The sequence below is a fragment of the Cervus canadensis genome, chromosome 12 (genome assembly GCF_019320065.1).
Source record: "Cervus canadensis isolate Bull #8, Minnesota chromosome 12, ASM1932006v1, whole genome shotgun sequence".
NCBI classification, from domain to species: domain Eukaryota; kingdom Metazoa; phylum Chordata; class Mammalia; order Artiodactyla; family Cervidae; genus Cervus; species Cervus canadensis.
Window position 1 is genome coordinate 25194565 of NC_057397.1, and position 19711 is coordinate 25214275.

Below are 19711 nucleotides of genomic sequence, written 5' to 3' on the forward strand. Positions count from 1 at the left end.
ATTTTGGCCAAAGAATGATTAAAACACTCTAGTCCTGACACGTTTAATAATGGGCACACAACCTATTTCTTTGTTTCATAATCATTGCGCGCTCTCTCCCTTTTTTTGGCAAAGCAACAAATTCAACAAAATCAACGCCATCTAGTTAAACTTTTTGATTTAGCGGTGGATCCGGCTGTCCTGTCAACGAGGAGGTAAGACCAGCAGTGTGCAGAGGCAAGAGAAATGTATCTGAAATGGACAGAAACGTGCCCATTCTAAATAATTTCCTGTGGGAAAATCGTTCCAAGTTGAAGGATAATTACAGGAGAGACGTCCCAACCCTCCAAGTCGCTGCGGTCCGTCCGCGCAGCGTCGCAAGCCTTCCCCGCGGCCCCGCCGCCGCCGGGCCGCCCTTCCTGCCGCGGGCGGCGCACCCGGACTCCGGGAAGGTGCCGCGCGGGGAAACGTGGCACCGTCTCCAGCCCGCGCCCCGGGCGCTGCCGCGCGGCGCGGAGCGACCGCTCGGGGAGCCGAGCCGGGAGGGCGGCGCGGCGGCCGCGCACGGGCCCGCGGGGAAAGCCGCCCGCAGCGCCGGCGCCCGCCCGGGGACGGGAAGTGGCGCCCGGCCCGCCCTCGCGGCCCGCGGCCCCGCAGCCCCGCGCCGCCCCCTTTCTCTCGGCCTCTCCCTCGGCCTCCGCCACCCCGGCCGAATTCTTGCATAAATTATGCCAGGCGCGCCTGACGTCAGGTGGCGGCGCGCGGGCGCGGCGCGGCGCGGAGGGAGCCGGCGGCGGGCGGGCGCGGCCCCGCGGCCTCGGGCGCGCGCGGCGTGCCGGGCGCGCGCAGGCGCTGGCGTGCTGGGGCCGCGGCGGCGGCGGCGGCGGCGGCGGCGGTGGCGGCGGCGGCGGCGCGGGGGTTGAGCCGCGGTAGTGCGGACGCGCTCGTGCTCGGGAACTATCGGATTAAACTTGAATCGAGTGAAATTACACAAAGGAGCGCCGCGGAGGAGGCGGCCTGGGGACCCGGAGACCCTGAAACTCGCCAGAGCCCCGTTCGCCCCCGGCCAACTCCGCGCCCGAGGATCCAGCCCCCTGGCCGCGGCCGCCGAGCCAACTCCGGAGCCCGCTCTGCGTTTTGTCCCCCCCTCGGCACCGGGCGGCGGAGGAGCCCGCCCGCCCGCCCCGGTAAGCGCGAGAGTTCGCCGGGCGCCTCCGGGAGGGGCGGCAGCGGCAGGAAATCGCTCCGGGCGGGGGCCGGGGCCGCGCGAGGAGTTGGGAGCGAGGAGTTGGGCGTGTGCGGGGCGAGGGGCGAGGACGGGCGGGGGCCGGGGCCGGGCGCAGGAGCGCAGCGCCGCCGCCGCGGGGCCCGAACCCGCGCCCCGAGCGCCGCCCGGCGCCCCAACTTTTGCCTGCGTCCGCGGGGCTGGCGGCGGCGGGGGCGCGCGGTCCGGCCGAGGGTCACTTCCTCGCATGTAAATGGCTTTTTGTTGTGCTGCCGGCCGTGGGGGGGGGACGGGGGACAGGAGGGAGCGTGTCTGCGCGCGGGGGAGCGCGAGCGCGTTTCCTCCCGCCGGCGCCGAGCACGAGTTGCCGGCTCCATTCGGAAGAAAAAGGAAGGAGGAAAAGTTGGGCTGCAACTCCAGTGCGAGTGGGCGATGGGCGCGCGGGCGCGGGGCGGCTGAGCGGCGGCGGCTCGGGGACGACGGCGACCCCCGCCCCCCGCCCGGGACCGACCACGCCGCGCTCGCCGGGAGCGGCGGCCGCACCGGCGCGAACAAAGTGCGTCCCTCCCGGCGCGGCGGCGCCGCCGGCCCGCGCGGGGACGGCCACCGGGCGAGGTGGGTCGGCGGCGGGGAAAGTGCGCGGGGCGCCGCGTGGGGCGGGGGCGGCGCGAACACGCGGCGCGGGGGGCGTCCCGAGCCCGGCCGGTGCCGGCCGCGGGCGCGGAGTTGCGAGCCCGGAGCCGGGGGGCTCCCGGGGCTCCCCAAGTTCGCGAGGAGGAGAAGAAAGGGAGCGGGGCCGAGGCGGGCGCGGGGCGGCGCGGCGAGGAGGGGACCCCACCTTGCCGAGCTGGCCGGGCCAACGGCGGCGGCGGCTGCATAATAGCGACTTTAAGCCCCCGGAGGCAACTCGGCTCCCCCACCCCTGAGCCTCCCGGGGGTCAGCGCCCGCGGGGGGGGGAGGTCACTAGGTGCCCCTGAGGTGGCTCGGGTGCGCTCTGACCCCGCAGAGATCCGCGGCTCGGAGCGTGAACGGTCGAAGTGGCTGGAGGCCAAGCGGTCAGCGGGGAGAGGAAGGAGGGCGGCGGGGGACGCGTTGTTTGTTTGGTCGGCACCGGGGACGGGACTCGCCGGGGGTGCAGGGGCGCGGGCACCGGGTGGGCTGCCGTGCGGGGCGGCCGCGTCGGCGCGGGGCGAGCGCCGCCCGGGGGAGGGGGGAGGGCGGCGATCCCGGGCGCGGGGGTGGGGGGGGGGGGTCGGGAGGCTCCGGGGAAGGAGCCGCCGGCCCCGAGCAGCCATCATTACCGAGCCGCCTTTCTCCGGATGGCTGCGCCTCGAGGAGCCCCGCGCCGTGGGAGCGCACCCCGAACTCCCGGCCGGCCGCCCGCTTTGTGAGCGCCCCCGGGGAGCGGCCGGGCGGGGAGTGCCTCTGCTACCGGGCGGCCGGTTTTCCCGGAGGTCACTTTTAGAGATTGTTCACGCCTCGATTTTAAACTAGTTTTTTTCCCCCCTCTTCTGAACAGACAATGGACAAAAGAAAAGTGGCAATCCACATGGAGACTTTGCTTTTGAATTGCTAGAATTAGATACACTATCCAGCTCGCCACTTGCTAAGTATACTTTCTAGTTTCCCATTGTATATTACCTCGCCGTCGATTTAGACAACTCATCTTGAAATGTGTCCATCCTCTGGGCTTGATTTCGCAGCTGTATTAAATATTTTCATTTATTTCTAAAGGATTATGTGAAGGCCCTGATTTTTATTTTCAGAAAATTGTAATTCACGCTGTCTTTGCAGTGGGCAGCACCTTTCAAAGAGGTGGAGTGTGTGCTCTCTCCCCCCCCCATCCCCCCAATTCTCTCCCGATAAGGGGAGGGGGGGAGTACTCCCTAAACGTAATAATCAAATAGTTTAAAAAAAAAAAAAAAAGGCAAAACCAAACAAACTTCTCTTTATTTCCTCACATATCTATTCTGACGATGGCAAAAAAGAAATAAAAATCGTAGTGACTGTGATCTTAGCAGCATGGGAACCCGATTTATTCCAGTTAAAATTCCATTTAGGTAGTAGCAACGTGTGATCGTAGGTAATTCTTATTTCAGAGATAACTCGAGCAGTGATTCTCCGAAGTTGAACCCTCCTCCCAGCCCCCGGAGTGCGACATCTGTCGCGGAGTGTTTTTGTCTTGCTGTTGCACAACAGAAGCCCTCCAGTCTTTACCCTAAAATGGCAGCTTTCATTTGACTGGGGCCCATTCATTGACAATGATAATAAAGAGGCTGAAAGCTAGATGCTTGGGGCACGGAGCAGGACTGGGTTTGCCTTTCTAGGTGCTAGTAAGTGGGAGACATTTTATGTCTTCCAGATTTGCTCAGGAAAAGTTTCTTTTTCCTGAAAAATCTGGACTGTGGAAAAAAGTTACAAAGTAAACAGAATTTGGAAGTGGAAAGGGACTTGCAGCAAATTTTAGAAACTTAAGTTTTCTTGTTTCACCAAATAGTGAAATTATGACATCTTCCCTTCCCACTTGGTAACCAGATCAAGGGAGGTAATGAATTTTTGTGAGGCTTGTAACAGGTGAATTTCATCACTATAACACTCAAGAATTGTTTTCTAGCACTTTAGACTTCATTATTTATAGTCTGCTGATATTTTCTATTTTTTTTTCCTCCCTCTGCGCAAATCAGTAAATTGAAGCTTGGTGAATTCTAGGTTTTTCAGGATTCAAATGTGTTTCTTGGTAAGAAAAGAATGATAATAATAAAGGGACTGGTATATGAATTCCAAACTCTAATTATACTGGTTTAATCAGTGAAATTATTTTTGACTCAGTTAAAATAATTGCTTCCTTTTCTATGTCTTAAGGTGGAAGTTAGGATAGAGAGGTCGTTTATAGGTGATGGTGATAGTTAAAAACTCAAACATTATTTTCCTCTTTCGAGGAAAAAAATAACAGTTTTCTCCAAGTTGAGAATATATAAGTTGAGTTTAAAATAGCAGATCTTGTAACTTGGTTTTGAAACAGTACTTTCATAGATTCTCCTGTACTTGGTCTAGTTGTTAATCACTTTGGCTTACAGGACTATTTCCAGAACTTTTCCACCAGAGTATAGAGTTAAAATTAATACCATGGGGAGTACGTGTATAAAACTGTATCAAAGAAATGTTACACGTTTTTCTTCATACAGATGCAGTCAGTAATGTATTACCTGTAGTGTATTTTTTAAGCCATTAGGTCAAAAGAAAAAACGCATTTTCATTTATGAGAAAATAGAGTGCTTAGGTATACATGCCATGTAACCCGTGAGAGCAATCTCAGTGCCAAGGTTAGAGTAGGCATTTCAAACCTGGATGGAAAGCATTTTATTCCCTGTGCTTGAGAAAGTTGGCCTGTTGTGCAGTCAGCATTCATTTGGTTACTTTGGATTCAGTAATCACTAGTGAGTTTTCACTGTGTAAAAAGACAGATAAAAGGCAATGCTTTCCCTCAGAGGGTTCACTGTCTAGCAGGAGAGGGCCTTTTAAAGGTGCACAGATACCCACGTTTAACTTTCAAGGTCAACTTTGGAGGTAATAGTTATTCATCTTTTATTATCCATACATGGCCATCTTACAAACATCTACTATAAATAAGGCATCACAAGAATAAACATGCTTAGTCAGGGCTGAGCATTTAAAAAATGATTGACTTCAAAAAATGACCCTTAAAATTTCAGCTTTGAAATAAAATGATTTAATTCCAGTATTCAGATGGTTTCTAGATGTAAACAAACTAGCACTTGGATAGATCACATAACTAAATTAACTGGAGGTAGGAAGGGACATTTGGGGATGATGTTAGGAACATACTGGTCCTATGTGATTCTTTAATTGTCTTTTTCATTCACAAGGACACATTTGTATATCTTTAAAAGGGTATTCTTTTTATGCCCTTTTAGAAATTGAGAATTTTGTGTTGTATCTTTCCAGGTTTCTCAAACCGTTATGGTTTGGAACGATAAAATTTTCCTTTTTCTCTGGAAAACTTTATAATTCTTAGTTTTTTGTTTTTTTAAAGAAACTGACATTCAGAGATGATGGATGATGTTAAAATATAAAAGAAATTGGGAATAAGTGATCACTTAATTTTTCTACCAAAAAAATGAAGATGTAGTGATTTAATTTGGGTATTACTCAGATTGGGTTGCAATTATGGCAGAAGCCCAGAGCTGATCTTGGTGGTAGTTAAGAGTGGGGAAAGTAATTAAAAACACTACTGCCATTCTTTTATATTTAAATTCTATCAGTATATTAAAATTCTTAAATGAAACCACACCTGTGTGATAAAAATAATAAACAGGAAAGCACAATGATATTGTCAAGTAGAAATTCGTCTTGTGATCATTAGTGAATCTTTGGATATTTAGAGCATGAGGACCTTGCAGAGCTAGTCGAACTTTCTCGTTTTACAGATTAAGAAACTGAAGCCCAGAGAGATTAATTAAAGGAGTTGCCTCTGGCTGGCCACCCGGTTACTGCTGGGCAGTCTCAGTCATGGTTGTCTTGCTGGCGCCTAGCTGGGCGCTGCTGCAGGGAGATGCTGGGTTGGTCCTTGCTGGATGACAGAGCTGGTTCTGGAAGGGTCTAGCTCTCTTCCTACTTATATCTGACTCTGAAGCACCTTTTGGCTTAAAAACCCTATAACCCATGCTACCAGAGCTCTTAAAGGTGTTCCTAAATCAACAATATTGTGTTTGTCTCTACTGTGTAGTGGTTTGGAGGTTTTTTGGGGGGTCGGGTAAGGGGAGGTATGATTATGCATCTAGAGAAAGGTACAGAAAAATTATTCCAAGATTTGATTACTGTTTTCTCTTGAGAAGCATGTATTCCTTACCATAATTAGATTCTTATACCTTTTAACTCATGTTAGGTGACTGCAAACATGATTTTTCTTAGTGAAGTATTTTTGGAGGGTTTTGTCTTGTTTTTACTTCAAAAAGTAAAAACTTACCTTGTTAAAAATGAAAATAGCATAGAACAGTAATGAAGAAGGATTACTGGGTAGTAGGAGGCTGACTGGTCCCTTGGCCCGTTTGCTTGTGATCACGTGGCATCAGAGATGCTTGCTGTCTTCCATGGTCCTTTCGGCCTCTCACTACTGCTGTAGGTGCTAGGCTCGGCTTGAGTGGCTGGTGGCTGGGACTGTGATCGGTTTTCTGTTTCATCTGTTTTCTTGTTCATTGATTCAAGTACTTATTGGGTACCTGTTACCTACAAGGTGCTGGGCTGTACCTGAGTTAGGAATATAATACACGAGATGACATAGGAGACCCATGTGAAAGAGAAATAGAACTGCCACAGTGTCGTAGGTGCTATGTGCTAGATACCGGGAGGAGGGAAGAACACTTGTTACGTCTTAGGAGTGGCTTCAGCACTGCCGTCCAAGTGGTGCTAGAAGAAGGGGGCTCACCTGGAGGGTGGCAGCACATCTGAGGTCTACGGAGAACGGCCAGATGACACCCTAAGAGGTAGGCAGAGGCCAGCTTGGGCGGGGCTTACGGGATCTGGAATTTGGGATTAAAAAAAAAAGCAGCAGAGCCACCGATGAGTGCAAAGCAGTGCTTGACATGAGCAGGCTTGTGTTTTGAAGGCTGAATTGGCGGGTGGGGCAGAGGAGGGAGACTCAGGATGTTCCCCCTGGTGGTGAAGGAGCAGTGGTTTGGACTGGACTGGTGACCGTAGGGAGGGAGAAGTGGAGAGGTTGGAGAAACATTTAGGAGGCTCGCTGGATTGGACTTGAAGATAGATTTGTTCTCAGGGAGAGGAAGGGGTCAGGGAAGGTAGGTGTTCTGGTGTGTTCCAGGCGTGGCTGGCTGGCTGGTGATGCTGCTCACTGAGGTGGGGGGCACCTGGTGGGGCCAGGTCTGAGGAGGAAGTTCCTGGGTTCTCATCGCGTGTGACTGAGGGGGCCGATAATGGACCATGAAACCGCTGTCTCAGCCTTCTTTCCGTTGCTAGCGGCATTCGAAAACTTTCCAAAACAGTCTGCTAGCTTCCCCCCAAAGATGGAGGTATACAGTGAGCCCACCAGGAGACCTGACGGAGAGGGGAGCTTTGTTGCTGCCTCCTCTGTGGCACTCTGCTTGTTACCTGTTGAAAAGGACTTTGCTTGCTCATTCAGAGACGAGAACCCCTCCAGAAAGCAGACTTTGCCACATTTTGTTCTTCTGTCTCCACATTCCGGTGGCTGCTTTGTGTTGCTAGTTATGTATTGGGATGAGGTCCTTGGTCTCCCAGCAGTAGCTGGTGGGTGTCATAGTTAGCTCTGGTTGAATTTTAGGAGCTGGTTGCAGCCACATGTGGGTGTGGTAGAAATGAATACAGTACTTAGTGGAGGGAAGTACCATCCTTGGTCTGAACACTTAACCTGCTCTGGGTGGGGAAGGAGGGAGTATGTATAAACTAGTTTAATGTATCTTAAAAGTCACTTTGCTCAGTTATTATAAAAAATTGTTGTTCAGTCACTCAGTCGTGTATAAGTCTTTGCGATCCTATGGACTGCAGCTTGCCAGGCTTCCCTATTCTTCACCGTCTCCTGGAGTTTGCTCAAACTAGCATGATTGGTAGCAAATGAGAAGGCCATTTCCTTCTCCAGGGGATCTTCCCAACTCTGGGATAGAACCTGGGCCTCCTGCATTGCAGACAGATTCTTTACCATCTGAGCCACCAGGAAAGAGGTACTAATTGATAAATCCAGAAGTGTTTTGAAGTTTCTGAGAAAAAGTATGAAAAGCCTGAACATTTATCTTGAAACATTTTTTTTTTTTTTTTGAGGGAAGTGTTTGTATTTGATGTGTGTGTTTATAGAGTAGTGGTATTGTTGTTTAGTCTCTAAGTTGTGTCTGACTCTTTTGTGACCCCATGGATTTAGCCCACCAGGCTCCTCTGTCCATGGGATTTTCTAGGCAAGAATACTGGAGTGGTTTGCCGTTCCCTTCTCCAGGGTATCTTCCTGACCCAGGGATCGAACCCGAGTCTCCTGCAAGTCCAGTGTCACCCGTTTATTTTTGTTACAGGTCCAGCTTTGGTCTTGGTGTGCAGAGAGATCCTTCCTGGGTCTCATTGTCTTTGGTTGGGGTTCATTTCAAAGATGCTCTGCCTGACGCCGGTCCTCACAAGCCTTTTGGTACCACTGTGACTCCATCCCAGCTTCACCAGGGCCTGCCCCGCCTCCTCTGGGGTGGGCATGATTGTCCTTTGCAGGTTTTTCAGGGACTTGCCTTAGCTGTAGGGGCTGCTCCATCTGCAGGTTTTGCTCTCTCCTCTAGTAGTCTTTTGGAATTGTTTGGATACATTTAAACTTTAGGGGCAGTAATGGTCGCATGTGGTGAAATAGTATAGAAATGCTGGGTATGCTGACTTCAGGTGGACTTGGCTGGCGACCCTACAACAGTTTTTATTTCTAACCCTAGTTCTTCGCCTGGTTAGTTTCAAACATTTCAAAAAACCTTTAAAAATACATTGTCTGGCTTGTTCCCATCAACAGTATATTGGTTTAAGAAACCGTTGCCTTGTCAGGTGCATACATGACACTGGATGTAGGGTTGTGCCGTGTGGCCTCCAGTGGAAGAATAAAGGGGATGTTATCCCCACTCCTAACCCCCACCCCAGCTTTAGCCTGTGTGTCCTCAGCATGGGGCGGGCAGAGAGCCGCAGCCACTGTGCATGGGGCCTGGGTAGCCACACCAAGCCTTTGTGCAGGGAAAGGCAGGGAGATGACGTGCGTGCAGTTCTGACATGTGAGGGACTCTCCCTGGGATCCTCCACTCACATGTCAGAGATCTCTACACCATATTTGAGGTTCATCTGATAAAAGGGTGCATCGTTCCTCAGTAATTAATTTCCCCCTCTTTCTTCGGCAAGTTAGAGACTGCTTTAAATGATTAAAGAATCCACTTTGTTCTCTTTCTGTCCTTCTGAAAGAAGCCATAAACACTTCAGAGTTGGTCCTTTGATATTTAAAACATAATTAGCAAAAGTACATATTTTTTTAACACATGTAAAAAGAATGATCCCCTCTACCATGATTCGAAGCCAGCAAGTAGCAAGAAGCCTCTTATAGAATTACAAGTCTGCCTTATTTTCCAAGCCAGGCCTGTCCTGGCACTAGGTGAAGAATAAAATCAATTGGAACACAGGTGTACAATCAGCGTATGCCTTAGTTGTGACGTATTTTAAAGTGTGTGGGTCTAGAAATTACTTTATTTATGGATAGGACTAATAATGGATTGTAACTGTTAAGCCTGGATCCTCAAGGTGAACTTTTCTTTTTTAAACATCTCTCTCACAGTGTTTTATATTCTTGTATACTTGACCTTGTTTGTGCTTGGGATTTTGCTTTGGCCAATTGCAGGTGTATTGATCTTGTCAGAAAAATCATGCAGACTCATCTGGAGAATGTAAAAATCTTGATTAAATTAGGAAACTGTCTATTTTCTCTGTTAGCTGTGTGATCAACTGAAATAGTGCAGAAATAACCCATCAGCATTAAAGATATCATTAATCACCATAACAACTATCAGTTGATTTTTGAGCATTTCCAATTATGTAGGGCTTCCCCGGTGGTGCAGTGGTAAAGAATCCTCCTGCCAATGCAGGAGACATGAGTTTGATTCCTGGGTAGAGAAGATCCCCTGGAGGAGCAAGTGGCAACCCACTCTAGTATTCTTGCCTGGGAGATCTCATAGACAGAGAAGCCTGGTGGGCTATAGTCCATGGGGTCACAGAGTTGGACGCGACTGAACATGCATGTGCGTGCGTGCACACACACAGTCAGATAGGCAGTTGCTAAGTGTTTCGCTTACTCATTAGAGCAATTCTAGTAGGACAGGGGTCCCCAACCCCTCTGGTCCTTGGCTTGTTAGGAGCCGGGCCACATAGCAGGAAGTGAATAGTGGGCCAGCTGGCAAAGCTTCATATGTTGCTCCCCATCACCCACGTTACTGATGAGCCATCACCCCCACTCTTTGCCCAAGGCCCATGGAAAAACTATCCTCTGTGGAGCCAGTCCCTGGTGCAAAAAGGCTGGGGACCACTGCTCTAGGAGATAGAATGTTTACCCCCATTTTATAGATTCGGATGCTTGGACTGAGAGGTTAAATTGCCCAGAAGCACACATAACTCTAGTGTATGTTGGAGGAGGATTTTTTTAAAAAATAATATTTATTTTTATTTATTTGGCCATGCTGGGTCTTCGTTGCAGTACATGGATCTTTGAGCCTCATTGCCACACGTGGGATCTTTAGTTACAGCTTTTGCGAACTCTCAGTTGCAGCATGTGGGATCTAGTTCCCTGACCAATGGTCGAACCCAGGATCCCTATTTTGGGACCATGGAGACTTAGCCACTGGACCATCAGGGAAGTCCCTGGAGGAGGATTTTGAAGTTCACCAGTCTCCAGAATCTGTATTTGTGATCCATCACCAGGCTTATACCACTGCTGCCTTAATAGATAAAAGTGCATTAGAGATGCCAGCAACGCCCTGTAATCCTGTGTCTCCAGTCAGCTCAGGGTTTTCCGGTCACACTTGCTCTTTTTGTGTGTACTATACTTGGAGCGAGGGAGCGTATATTAATATCTTGGGATGTCTTGACTCCCAAGATGACCGGGTTCCACGCCTTGCAGCATCATACCCTTCCTATCCCATGAAGACACTGAGAGCAGTTGTTCTCCAGCAAGGTTTATTCTGTGGTGGCCGAGAACTTGAGTTGTGCCATCAGACGGATCAGCTCAGTGAATGATGAAACTGGGAATAATAAGTCTCCACCAGCCAGGGTTAGGGCGGAAGATGGCGTGAGATGCTTCAGCTTCAGGCACTCGGTATAGCTTATGGCATATTTATTGAGAAGTCACTAGTAGCTGACTCTTGGTCGTTGAATTTATCAAACCATGTGCCTTGGTTTTCTTTTTCACTTAAAAAGTCCCCATAATCCTGAGTCATGAGAGGCCCACTGTGGAGTCCAGCTGAATGGTTTGCCTCAGGAGTCGCCATCAGACTTCACAGATGTGTGCCTGTGTCCAGGTACAGAACTAGTTGTTGTTCCCCTGCCCAGAGGGGACTTGGATATCCCAGGTGCTGACGATCCTGCCTTTGAGGGAGCAGTCCCTTCCTGGCTTTGGGGATTCCTTCTGCTGGCTGAGTCTTGGTTGTCACGCCAGAGACCCCGTCATTTCTTCTTTTCCCCAAACCTGCAGTTCTCCAAAGCTGTGGGCACGTTCCATCGGCTCTGGCGTGGACGAACCTCCCAGTGTAGACCAGAGAGGCACAGGGTGTTCTCAGAACCTGTAACTCTAGATCCTTGAGCCTCTGAACATTGGAGTTAGCCCTCCGCTGCCCCAGATTCTGTCTTTTGCTTAAGAAGGAGACAAGAAGGACTCTAAAATGAGAGTAGATTCAGGGTGGGGTCTAGGACAGGAGTAGCTGCTGTTAACAGAAAATGAGAAGGTTCCTTGCCCCTGGAAACGTGAGGCTCTGGGGTTGGCTTCCTTGGTATCCCACTGCTGTCAGGACTGGCAAGGTGGTGCATTGATGGCTTTCATTTTACTTTATTCCTTTTTATTTTCCTTTAAAAGTGACTCCTAAGGGAAAATGAGATGGGGCAGGGTGGAAAGAGTTGACAGACATGGGCCTGTGGAAGTTCCCCGTATTCTTCGGTCCTTAACTGCAGGGTTAAAAACTTGTAGAAGCTTCTTGAGTCACGTGGACTTTTAAGAGCTTGACCTCCATAGCTACCATGTATGGAGCGTGGGCTTCATGTGAGTTTGCATTTTGCCAATAACCCGTGTACTTCATTAACTGTTGTCCCTGATGACAGAAGTAGGATTAATCAAAACGGTGAGGTGGGAACAGTAATTGCCATTTTGTAGGTGACAAAATGGAGATTTAGAGATTGTTTAATGCATGGTGCAGTTGGGACTCAAATCAGAACAGGTTTGTTTAAGAGCCTGTGGTGTGACCCTCTCTGCAGAAAGTGCTTGGGATGGGTGGTCACATTGGAGTGACCTTGGCCTCGGAAAGCCTGGAACAGCGTCTATCAAGACGTGCACACCTGTGCTTTCGAGGCCCGGCTCCCCGAGCCACACTAAGAGGCCCAGAGCTGCCCATGAATGGCTAATAGTCAGGGGGGCGTCTTTTCCTCCTCACAAGTCATATCTTATCAATTGCAAACACTTTCCACCTAAAAGACACTCACTCATTGTGAGACTCACTAGTGTTCCACCCTGTTTTTGTTTATCAGTCCAAAACGTGACCAACCACAGAGCATTCAGCTTGCTACAGAACTGGCCGTTTCTTTCCAGTGTTTATCCAAGATGTATTCATTCACATGGACTTCCCAGGTGGCGCAGTGGTAGAGAACCCACTTGCCAGTGCAGGAGATTCTAGAGACATTAAGGTTCCATCCCTGTGTTGGGAAGATCTCCTGGAGGAGGAAGTGGCAACTCACTCCAGTGTTCTTGCCTGGGAAACTTCATGGACAGAGGAGCCTGGTGGTCCAGGTGGTCCATCTGGTCACAAAGAGACACGCATGTGCACACGTGTGCTAAGTTGCTTCAGTCATTTCTGATTCTTTGCTACCCTGTAGACTGTAGCCCACCAGGCTCCTCTGTCCATGGGATTCTCCAGGCAAGGATAGTGAAGTGGGTTGCTATGCCCTCATCTAGGGGATCTTTCCGACCCAGGGATTGAACCCTCATATCTTATGTCTCCTGCATTGGCAGGTGGGTTCTTTACCACGAACCTCCCATTAAAACTTGGAAGTTTTGCTCTTTTTGGTGCACTTAGAAATTCAGTTTTTTTTTTTTTTTTTTGTGCTTTGTTTCATAGAGCTAGGTTTATCACCAGAATTAGCATTTTAAGGTTTCCATTTTCCCCTCATTAGAAGACAAACAAAATCCAGGTTGGTATTGGAAGCAAATTTTAAGCTTACAAGGAACTGCGTAGCTACTGTGGGCCGGTGAGAGCCATTCTGTTTAGCTGCCGAGGTCTGGCAGGAAAGGGGAACTGGCTCATGTCCGTCAGATGCTTAGTAGGGATGCACCGCTGTGATGCAGTCAGGTAATTTCCCACGTGGTTCACCCTGTGGGTGGTGACACAGCTGTGCCTGGATTGCTAGCAGGCAGGCATTGTCACCATAGACTAGCTGAGAAACCTGGCGTTTGTCTCCGTGTGGACGGAAGGAGATGTACTGCCTGAAGATCTGCACAGAAGCCTGGCTTTTGCTGATGGCGTGGTGACATCGGGGACTGACGGTCAGTCTCTGACTGTATGTAGCTCAGGCTTTTCAGAACTTGAAGAAATGCCCACATCACCGGTGTTATCCTTTACGGATCACTACCACCGTAATAATAACATTAAGAAGAATAATATCCTCACTGGGCAAACCTGAAAATGACTCAACTACCTGTGCCTTCTCTAAACAAGACTGCTTGAGCCAGCTGTTGAATTTGGAACGTAATCTGATTTGTGTCACCTACCAGCTCCAGGCTAGGGGTGAGAAAATGGGTCTATTTATTCAAAGCATTATAGCATTCACTCATATCCTTATGAGATTTTCTTGTGTGTCTCTTAACTCTTCCAATATTCTGTTGTGTGAAAGGAAACCCTGCTTTTCCTTTCCTTATCGTTTTGAGACAGGTGCATAGAGACTGAGGTCCCTCATTCCCAGGCAGAAAAGCTAACAAAGTACGTGGTGGATTTTGAGGAGGAGGGAGCACCTTCTCAGCAATGTCCTCCCCTCCCTTCTACCCGCCAGGATTCACAGGGACAAGGTGGTTTTGCAGAAATAATATATCCTTTGGCCTTTAAGGAAGAGGAGATGATGAGCAGGACTGAGGTCGCTTTTTCATCTGTTTTCTCCAAGTGACCTGTAGAATGGGTCTGTTCATGTGACCTTGAGGCTCTTATATAATTATTTCAAATGTTCATCTGGTAAAAAGTGATGGGTACAGTAGATATTTATTGGGCCTTAGAATGAACACAATCATCTGGTGGTATGTACGTGATTAGTTACTCAGTTGTGTCCGACTCTTTGCAACCCCTTGGACTGTAGCCTGCCAGGCTCCTCTGTCCATGGGATTTTCCAGGCAAGAATACTGGAGTGGGTTGCCATTTACTTCTCCAGGGAGTCTTCCCACATCTCCTGTGTTGGACACGGACCCTTTACCACTGAGCCACCTGGAAAGCCCCACCGTCAGCTGTGCTGCTTGTTGAAGATGCAGATTCTGGGAGCCCAATGATTAGCACTCATCACTTTCACTGCCAGGTCTCAGGTTCGATCCCTGGTCAGGGAACTAAGATCCCACAAGCCTTGTGGCGTGTTACAACGACAGCAACAGCAAAATGCAGGTTCTTCAACCCTACATTGGTTTTATTCCTGGATTAAAATCTCTGTGGGCCATCTAGAATCTGAATTTTTATCTTGATGCTTTTGGTATACTCTAAAAGGCCTCACGTTAGACCAGTATGTTAGTTATACAGTGAACGTACCATGGAGGTACAGAACAGTTCAGAAAAATGGTAGCATGTATTTTTACAGTATTTTTTTGAGCTTTGCAGGTAATGTTATTCTCTTACATGTGAGTGAGTGAAATGTAGCTGCTGTTTGGGATACCAGCTATATCAAGGGCAAAGGTGGACACATGGTTGAGCTTGGGAGCATAGTTTCCCTTAAAGGCTGTAAAAGGGATGGAGAACAGCATGTGTTGTGTTTACTCATTAAATTGTATTTTCATTTCTGCCACAGAATGCTTAGAAACTTGTTTTACGTGTAGTTCCAGTTTACATGGTGTGATTAGTGAGTGGATTTAGGGGACTTCACCAGCGGTCCAGTGGTTATGACTCTGCCCTTCCAGTGCAGAGGGGGATGGGTTCGATCCTTGGCTGTGGAACTAAGATCCAGCATGTTGCGTGGCCAAAAAAATTAAATTAAAAAATCTAAAAAAAAAAAAAAATGTGAAGTAATTAGCCTCCAACTAATAAAAAAAAAAAAAGAAAGAAAGGAAAAAAAAAAAAAAGTGAGTGATTATTACTACTTGGGGGCAGCCCGTTCCAAGGCGGTGTTATTTCCAAGAGCAGCTCAGACGTGAACGGTGAGAGTCGGGTGGCAGATCATCCGGTGGACTCGGCAGTGTCCAGCTCCATGGGACCCAGGTGCTCCCACAGGAGGTGATGGGAAGCAGCTTCTGGCTTTTTTCTCAGCCCTCCTCCTCCCTTCCTTTCCAATTTCTTCCTCACTACCTGCCCCATCCTCTTGCCCCACCGCCTCCCTGGGCATCAACTGGGAGGCTCTGTCAGGGTCCTGGGCCTTCCTTGACTCTTCCTGCTGCTTCCTGAACGCAGCCAGTGTCCTTCTGAAGGCTCCCATCTCGGCTTCTCTAGGGCCCTGCTCAGACCCACAGCTCCAGATCCTATTTCCAGGTGATTAGCTCCTAAAACTATTTTTATTCCCAGTATCATCCCCCAAGCTTCTGTTCTTCATCTTCGCAGCCTGTCTGAACCCGGAGTCTTCCCAGCACCGCCTCCTTCCTGCTTGAAGCCCTGGCCTCTCAGCCCCACGTTGCGCTCTGTGCCACCCTGCATCCCGGCCGCCTCTCAACTTCTGCGGGCTCCTCCGAGTCCAGGGGGCTCCACACCCTTGGGTTCTGGCGTCCTGGCTTCTTTGACTGCACTGCACCCTCAGGACACTCGCCTGCCCGTTAGCACACAGCGCCAGGCCTGCTGAGCCCTGGCCGTCCTTGTTCTCGTCGTCTGCACTGGAGGAGACGGCTGCCTGCCCTCTCTGCTCCCGGCGTTCTCCTTCATTCATTCCCGGGGCAGCCGGCAGCCTGGCTACGGGTCTGGAAGCTCCCAGGCTCCCACAGAGGGGTCCTGCTCATCACCTTCGAGTGCAGTGGGGCTGTTGGGTTTAAAGTCGAGACTTTTGGGGTAGGGGGTGAGGTTTCCCTGTGCCTGTCCCCCACCCCCACCCCCCCACCCCGCCACCTCCCCAGTGACAAGTGGTTCCAGCCATAGCTGGCTGTCCCCCAGCAGGTTCAGAACGTGAGTGGGAAGAAGAGGTGAGAATTCCTCCTCAGACCCCATTCCCACGTCCCTGGTGTCCAGTCGGAAGGCCTTTTCCCTGGTTGCTGTGTCCTGACTAGGTCCTTAAGATGCCCTTTGGTCTGTCTCATGATCTTCAGGTTAGCCCAGGAATGTCCGTAAGATATGATCTTGTGTTGAGGGAAAACTATTAAACTGGCAACTGAAATCCTTTTGTGGGAAGTCAGTTGTGCTTGAGCATGGCCTGAGGGACTGGGAGCTTTCAGAAATGGGCCTCCAAGTTCATGACAGAGTGAACTTTCTATACAGGCCTTCCCCAAGTCTGCTGTAGGAAGGACTTCAGTGAATGCAAAGACATGGCCAGTAAGGGTGGGGAGTATTCAGCGGTGTTTCCAGTTTCTACCTCTATAGGATAAACGGTGATTTCTGTGTGAGGTTGACTGTGAAGTCGTCTTAGGTTTTGGAAACGTGGATGTGTCTGATAAAAGCTGTTCTTTTATTAACACCTTTCAAAAGATCGGTAAGAATTACAAGCACGCAAATCTTAAGAATATTCTTGCTGACTTTTGGGGATGCCACTAATGTTTGCGAAGTGGTGCTCCTGGAAAATTGTAACTGTGCTGAGTTCTGCAGGAGATCTAAAACTGCCGAGTGTGGCTGTGAGGTGCCGGGTCGCACACCTGTGACACGGAGCAGGCCAGCGCCATGTGTAGTCAGGCGCTGCAGAGATGTAATGCTCTCAGTGGAGGAGGACATCGGCAGATGCGACCCGTGCTGCCTCGTGATAGGCTGAGAGGACTGAGAAATGACAGGAGCAGAGTCACAGAGGTACAGCCAGGCCAGGCCGCCAGGGCAAGCTGCGGGGCCGGGCAGGGATTGCGCCCCAGGGAGAGGGGCACCCTGCCGCACACCCGCCCTCCTCCCGAGCTCGGGGAGGGTCCGAGGTGGCCGGGGGGAGAGGGCAGGGGATGGACAGACAGGGTTGAGGGTGGACTGTGGTGAAATTGGTGAAATTGAAATAGTGGTGTAATTGGTGACATGCATTTGCACTGAGTGGGGGAAATGGCATGGTTAGTTTGGCAGTGTGTGAGGGTTTGGTGGTTGAAGAGGGACTGGAGGTGAAAAGTCAGCAGTAGAGCTCCACCAGGGGAAGGGGATTGAAAGGTGGAGTGGGGAGGTGAAGCCGGTGGGAGATGAGGAGAGGACCAGTCCTGCCAGGGGCCAGCGCCCACCTGAGAACGGCTTGGAAGCCTCTTTTCAGGAGAACCAAGGTTTGATGTTTTGAACTTAGATTAGATCCAAAAATAGGAAACATTTGAGGAGGGTGAGATGTATGAAAAGATAAAAAGATCACTTTAGAAAGCTTCCAAAAATAAAGCTACATCGCTCATGAAGTTGTACCACCAGCAAGCCAAAAAAATATCAAAATAGTAAACCCCCCCTCCTGGCTTTTTAAATTAAAGTCAGTGTCTTATAAAAATGATTTTGGAACTGTTTTCACATGTAGTTTGACTTTATTTCTTTAAATGTCTTTACTACTTGGGCACAGCATAATGTGAAAGAGTTCTGTAGGATTGTTCATATTGCTTTTTCAGAATCAAAATGGCACGTTGGTAGTTAGGGAATTTGTAAAAGTCTACACAGTTACTACACACGGATGTTGATCTGTTCACTGGGGTCACGCTTTCTTCTGAGTATGTGTTCCGACTTTTGGAAGACCTGCCTCACTGTGTGTACTTACCTGCTTTGATGGGTGCGTGTGGATCTATTAAAAAGACACATCAGCAAATACGGTAGAGAAACAGCTCTCGCCCATAGAAAAGCAGTAAAGGATGTGGCAGATAATTCATAGAAAGTTTAATGGCCAAAAACATGAAAATTTCTCCAGTTATGAAGTAATAAAAATGCAAATTAAAATGAGACCCTTCCCTCCTTATCAAATTAGCAAGGATTTAAAAAACATTCTTGATGTTGATGGAATGTGGTGAGACTTGCAGGCTCACCGCTGTCTGGGGTTCGGTGAGTATAAACATTTTGGAAAGTAGCTGGAGATTCCATATTTCCAGACCTTCATGAACAGCCATGCCAGTCGTATCAGTCGTCCATCCAAAGGAAAGATCTGCAGTCCAATCAGCTATGATAAGTTAGAGGTCACAGCATTTTGTTCTGACAGTGAGAAGTCTGGAATGGTTTGATTTGTGCTGTGTTCATAAGCTCAAGTGTGATGCAGGTGTTAAAGATCGTGTTTTTGAAAACCATAAAGCCTCAAAGAGTAGAGCACAAAATAATATATTAAGTATGGCTCCATGTTGATGCAAATTATTACCACAAGCCTAGGAAAAAAAAAAAAAACTAGGGTAAATACATCAGTTTTAAAAAATAAGTAGTTTCAGGGATTGGCAGTTTCACTTAGTTAAAAGCTCCAATTGCAGTTACGCAGGTCAGATTTGAATCCTTGCCTGGCCATTTACTGGCTGTATGAACTTGGATACGTGACTTCATAGCTCTGTGACCACAGGCAAGTTTTAAACTCATGAGACTCAGTTCCTTCGGCTGAGGCTGGGCGGGATGGTGGCAGTGCTCAGCCCCTAGGCCTGTTTTTATTCATGCAGTGATGTCTGAACTACCTCACACAGTGCTTACTGCGCTGTTTGCTCTCCACGAATGTCGACTGAGGGTTGTGTTTATTTTAATTTGTATTTTAAATTTTATTTTAAATATACTTTGATTCATCTTTACATTCAAATTTACATTCTTAAATATTTTCTTAATTTTATACTGAAAGGCACTTTGCATAATCGAGAAAAACAACTGTCACTATGCCGAGAAGCATCTCTTACTCCTGAGGTGGAATGAGGAAGCCTGACAGTTTTCAGTGTTTCCTGGTATAGACAAGAAAATCTTTAACAAGTAATTTCAACTACTTATTTTTCTGAAATTATTACCCCCAAATTTGCCTCTTCCCTTTGTTTTCTAGGTCACTGAGTGGTATTTGGATTATTTTTTTCTATCTTAAATTTTGTTCTGTAGTAAGTTGAATTTACGAGACCCCTGCCTCTTTTTTTTTTTTTAAAGTTTTCTGAAATCCAGGAAAACAAGAATCATCTTTGAAAAAACTTCTGTAGATGAGATCTGAATTTGGTTAGTATTTATTGTGCCCTTAGCGTTCAGATTACAGTGCTAGCTTCTGTACATCTCACCTAATTGTTTAAATATGTGAGCATGATTTTGGTATTGGGGAGGTGGAGGAGAAACCAACCTCCTGAAAGTGTTTGAGCTTGAGTTAAAAGGCTTGCTGTGTCTTGGAGTGAGTTGATGTGTGCAGGTGGGAAGTCTTAAGCATCTGGAACCTTTCTACCTTGGAACTGTGTCTTTTTCACAAAAGAAGCACACTGAGGTTGCGTGCAACCCGGAGAAGCCTTCAGGCTCTAT

The 19711-nt window shown here is 48.8% G+C and overlaps 1 protein-coding gene across 4 annotated transcripts in view; it reads left to right on the forward strand.

The window, feature by feature from the left end:
* The first annotated feature begins 1043 nt into the window (after positions 1-1043).
* Positions 1044-19711, forward strand: part of CHD7 (chromodomain helicase DNA binding protein 7) — a 184497-nt gene continuing 165829 nt past the window's right edge. For 3 of the 4 annotated variants that reach the window (XM_043483121.1, XM_043483123.1, XM_043483124.1), the window contains exon 1: positions 1044-1166. The gene's annotated coding sequence lies outside the window, so the exon portion shown is untranslated. Of the gene's footprint in view, positions 1167-1518; positions 1820-19711 lie in introns of those variants that run through there. The other variant, XM_043483122.1, reaches the window with a different exon arrangement.